Below are 5,852 nucleotides of genomic sequence, written 5' to 3'. Positions count from 1 at the left end.
ACAACTGGGAGGCTCACCCACTTGCCTCACCTGGGTGAGATTTCAGTGAAATAAGAAAGGAATGTGAATGCTCCAGATTCTGCTGGTTGAAACTAAATGAAGGTGAATCCTCATGCCGTCGGCGAGGATCTGAAAAATGGCGTTCATTCCTGGTTCTGAAAGTAGTTCTAAGCCTGGACTGGAGAGCTCTGGGCCTAGGTTGGACTCTAGCATCATCACCCAGTACTGACCTGACTTGACCTCCCTGGATCGCAGTTTCCTCATCTATTAATGGAATTGGGAGGGTCAACTGGGAAGTACTTACACAGGTCTTAGCACAGAGTCTGACATTTGGCAAATGCTCCATACACACTGATACCTTGTTAATCACTATCACCCTTGAAGTAAATCCCTACATTTTGACTGTTTGAAGGGGACCAGGCTTACATGGATGTGTAAGTCTTGGAATGTTTGTTAGAAAACCTGCCCCACCTCTCTGTGGTCACAGCTTCCGGAAAGTGTGTTGATTTCCATTCAAGTCCCAGGCCTTTGGCTCAGGAGCTCCACTCCTGTATATCTTCTTGTCTGAGAGCGAGAACAGAAGCCAAGGCAAGCGTTTGCTTTGGAACAAAGAAGGAACAAGGATGGGTTTCTGGAGGCACTCGCCATTCCAAGGAAGGAGTCATTAGTTTCTCATAAGGTCAAGTGGTGAAGCGGAGTCCATTTTCCTCAACTTTCTTGCACAGCGCCTGTGGGTCAGGAGAGGGGTGGAGGGAGGACCAGGGCCCTCCACAACCAGGCCTAGATTTTGAAAATGGACCTGCATATCTTTTGTGTTTTCCAAGGTTAGGCCACATATCTAGCCTAACCTTGGAAAACACAAAAGATATGCAAGTCCATTTTCAAAAACATATCCAGGTTGCTTGCTCCCATCTTCTTCTTCATAACTGGATGAGTGCGTGCGTGCGTGCATGTGTGTGTGTATGTGTGAAACACAGTATGTGTGTAGGGTAAATACTGCTGGGGAAGGTGTCCAGGTGAGCAATCCTGAGTCATTGGCTCTGGAAAATACCACCAGCGCCCGGATATAACTTTCTAAAGGCTCCTCTCCCTCACTGTGGGATTCAAGAAACTGCTTTCCTGATGGAGCTAAAAGTATCAGCCTGGTTGCAGAAACCCCCACACAGAACCACCCCCCAAACACACCCAGCCATCACTGAGAAGGGATAGCTGATTTTCCACAAGCGTTTTGTTTCCCCTCCTTCAGCATTCAGATTCACACTTTGCTTCTAGAACCATCATCATTTCATTAAACTTCACTCAGAAACAAGGGGGCAGGCAGCCACAGCTCAGAATTTTGTTTTGAATTAGTTTTCTTATTTTGTTGTTTGACTGTAACGAGTCAAAGCACAGACCGAGTGAGGTTCAGAGGTGCTGCTGCATGTTGATATCCCCAAAGGTTTCCTTTGTGCCACTTGGCACCAAGAGGCAAGAGTAGCTTCCCCCCAACACCCCCACGCCCACCCCCATCTCTCCCCTTCTCCCTGCTGTGGATGGAGGCTGCTGGTGGCAATGGTTTAGGGAGCGCGGAGTTGTCACAGCCTGTTGTAAGCAGAAGGTGGATGCCAGGGGCTGTCAGTGTGTTATCTCTCAACAAACACACGTTACCGCCCTAGGATTTCCATGGAAAGAACTGGGAAGTGTGGAGAACTCATAATACATAATACCTGCTGCTGAATAAGGATTGTGTGCTTCCATGAGAAACTACTAATATCACTGCTATGCTCCAGAGGTCCATGGGAAGGTCTAGTCAGGTAGCCTTGTGTGATTTTGCCAAGAATAATCATCTTGCTAGGGGTGGGCAAGAATCAAACATTTGGAGAGTCCCTTCCAGGAGCCAACATTGAGCTAACAACTTGACACAAGTTCTCTTATTAAATCTTCGCCACAGCCAGGTGAGACAGGGGAGGGGAAACCGAGACTCATGTTGTGTTTCGGTCAGGAGAGGTGAGGCTGTGCTGTAGTAACAAACAGTTTGAAGAATCTCAGTGGTTCTATGCAATTAGAGTGTGCTTGCCACTCACAGAAGCCTTCCATGCAGTGACTCCAAAACCCTGGCTACTTTGACCTTTAGGCCCACCATGCCAACTCAAGGCCTCCACTGCCATTGCCACAGCAGGGGAAGAGAGAGACTGGAAGATTGTGCCTGAGTTTCTCCTTCAGCCCAGAAGTGAACTGCTGCTGCCAGTTCAGTTGCCAGAACTAGTACTATGTCCCCACACGCCTACTGAGTCTTCCATGTGCCAGGAAGGGCACAGGATATCTGTGAGCGTAGGCGATACTGACCACAGGGAGGTTTAATACCTAGCAGGAAATAGTGGGGCTTCCCTGATGTCTCAACAGATGAAGAATTTGCCTGCAATGCAGGAGACACAGGAGATGCGGGTTTGACCCCTGGGTCAGAAAGAGCCCCTTGAGGAGGAAATGGCAAACCCACTCCAGTATTCTTGCCTGGGAAATCCTATGAACATGGGAGCCTGGTGGCTGCAGTCAGAAGGGTCACAAAGAGCTGGACACGACTGGGCAACCAAGCACAAGGTAGCAGCTGGCAGAACTAAGGTATCAAGTGAGCTCTGCCTGGAATCAAAGCTCAAACTCTGTCCACGACACTGGGAGCCAGTAAGAGGACTCTTTCCCTCCAGGCTCAGTTAGCAAGCAGGTCTGTGTGAGCATCCTTGCATAACCTGCTGGGGAGGAAAGTGAAAGTGAAAGTCACTCAGTTGTGTCCAGCTCTTTGTGACTCCATGGATTGTATAGTCCATGGAATTCTCCGGGCCAGAATACTGGAGTGGGGAGCCTTTCCCTTCTCCCAACTCAGGGATCTTCTTCCCAACTCAGGGATCGAATCCAGGTTTCCCGCATTGCACGCAGATTCTTTACCAGCTGAGCCACAAGGGTGCCCAAAGGCAGTCATTAAATAGCAGTAATAGGTCCTTGTATTTGTACAAAGCTTCCCCGGTTTTCAAGGCTTCTTAAAGTATGTTGGGTCACCAAATCCTTAAAACAACATAACCAAACAAAAAGGGAAAATTTTGTATCCCCACCTCTCAAGAAACTGAAACCAGAAAGAAACTGGACATAGCAGAGCTAGTCATTGAATAACCCAGACTAGAACTTAATTTATATACAACCTCATTTGAAGCTCTTCCCAGCCCATCCTACTCTCTGTAAGCTCAGTCTGGAAAGAGCCCTCCTTTCCACCCAGACTGTCACCCCTCCTCTAAAACACCACTCTCAGGACACCACACCCTCGCTGGACCCTCTTCTGGGGGATGTCATCATTAGCGCATGCAAAGCAATTAATGTGTCACACTTTACAGACTTAGGTTTAAGAACATTTGAGATAGAATTAACTTTTTAATTTTTATTGGATTATAGTTGCTTTCAAATGTTGTGTTAGTTTCTGCTGTACAGCAAGGTGAATCAACTGTATGTATACACAGGTCCCCTCTTTTTTGGACTCCCTTCCCATTTAGGTCACCACAGAGCACTGAGTAGAGTGCCCTGTGCTATACAGCATGTTCTCATTAATTATCTATTTTACACATAGTATCAACAGTGTATGTATGTCAATCCCAATTGCCCAATTCCTCCTACTTCCCCTTCCCTCTTTTTTTAAAAAAAATTTAATTTATTTAAATTGGAAGCTAATTACTTTACAATATTGTAGTGGTTTTTGCCATATATTGACATGAATCAGCCATGGGGTTACATGTGTTCCCCATCTTGAATCCCCCTCCCACCTCCCTCCCCATCCCATCCCTCTGGGTCATCCCAGCGCACCAGCCCTGAGCACCCTGTCTCATGCATCAAACCTGGACTGGCGATCTGTTTCACATATGATAATACACATGTTTCAGTGCTATTCTCTCAAATCATCCCACCCTTGCCTTCTCCCACAGAATCCAAAAGACTGTTCTTTACATCTGTGTCTCTTTTGCTGTCTCGCATGCAGGGCCCCTCTTCCCTCTTGATGCCCATAAAAATCACGGAACACTTGACAGACTTGCACGTCATCCTTGCGCAGGGGCCGTGCTCATCTTCTCTATGTTATTCCAATTTTAGTATATGTGCTGCCGAAGCGAGCTACATTTGAGACAAAATATAGATAACAGGCAGAGCAGGGTGAATGAGAGAGTCTAGAAAATCTGTCTTGAGAAGCCACTAGCTTGTTGAGATGTGGATAAAGAGGGAATTCATTTCAGATGGAAATTCTTTCTTTTAATTCTCATTCCTTTGTTCTAATCCATCGCATTTTTGTTTTGCTTTCTGACCAAGTTGCACAGCTTGTGGGATCTTGATTCCCTGACCAGAGATCGAACACAGGCCCTCAGCAGTGAAACCATGAAGTCTTAACCGCTGGACCACCAGGGAATTCACTAGTCTATCACATTAAAAAATTTGCTAAGTGCCTTTCCATGTACTATTTCATTTAACTTCCTGAACAATTCTATTAGGGAATTGAGAACTTAGTCACATCTTTCTTCTCATTGGACAAAAAACTGAAACCTACAGAAGATGAATGACTAGTCAAACGTCAGAGCAGGCCAGAGCCTGAACTCTAACAAAGAGGCAAAAATGTTAAGGAGGAATAATGGTCGATATTGATGCAACAGTGGTGAGACTATCACATTTAGAGCTAGCTGGCAGTCTGTAAATTAATACATTTTATAAAAACCAGGTTTTTAGTATGAAATACTTCATATATACAATGGAGCTTAAATACACATATATGATATTTAGAATAATAAAACACTGTATCTACCACCCTGCTTATGTCCAGTGTTCTAAAACAATAGGTCACTTCAAGCTATAAAAATGACATACTCAGGGACTTCCCTGGTGGTCAAGCGGTTAAGAATCTGCTTTACAATGCAGGGGATATGGGTTTGACCCCTGGTCAGAGAACTAAGATCCCACATGGCACTTAAGCTAGTGTCTTCTAGAGCCTGCATGCCACAATGAAAGATCCTACCTGCCACAACCTAAGACCTGATGCAGCCAAATAAATGAATATTAAAAGAAAAAAAAAATGACATACTCTTGGCTCAAAATTCAAATCACCCAGAAGATGGAAACTTTTAAGTCTCTTTTCTCATCCTGTCAACCTCTGAATCCCACTCTCCAAGGATAACTGCTGTCAACAATTGGACACAAAATCTTAATTACATTCATTCTGGAAATAATCCGGATATATACATATCAAGAGTCATAAAAATGTCTACCTTTTGGTCCCATCACCCCACTGTAGGCATTTATCTCAGGAAAAGACCTCTCAGGATGCCCTTCTCATGGCCAAGCTCATTCCCACACAAGTCAGTGCCCTTGTTATTTTCTCTGTCTGGAAGCCTGTCCCTCCAGATTTGCTCATGATTGGAAGCCCTTCAAGTCTCAGCTCAGGTGTCAATGCCTCTGACAGGTTGCTGGTGGTCACCTCTCTAGACTGGCTCCATCGGAACCAAGTGGCACAGAGTAGGAACATAATGTCCACTCATGAAACCACCACCAGACTACTTAGATAAGGAGTATTACTTGACTCACTTTGGAACCCAGAAGCTACTTCTGCAAAGAAACAGTCCTTGCAGGGGGTTTCAAGACTTTTAAGTAGCCGGCAGTGTGGGAAGCACCAGCCAGGGGCCATCCTGTCGTTTCTTCCCGCATCAGAAAGGCTGCCTTTCAGATGTAGATAGCGCATGGGGGGCCATCTGCCCTCCCTCTCCACCCTGTTCATTCTTGGCTTCTAAAACAAACAAGTGGTGAAGAAAATCTGCTGGGTGAGCGTCTCTGTCAAAACAACACCTAGTCCTACTTAA

This window comes from Capra hircus, chromosome 10 (assembly GCF_001704415.2).
Source record: "Capra hircus breed San Clemente chromosome 10, ASM170441v1, whole genome shotgun sequence".
In the NCBI taxonomy this organism is placed as follows: domain Eukaryota; kingdom Metazoa; phylum Chordata; class Mammalia; order Artiodactyla; family Bovidae; genus Capra; species Capra hircus.
The sequence above is the reverse complement of the archived record's forward strand: the minus strand, read 5'-3'. Positions refer to the sequence as shown.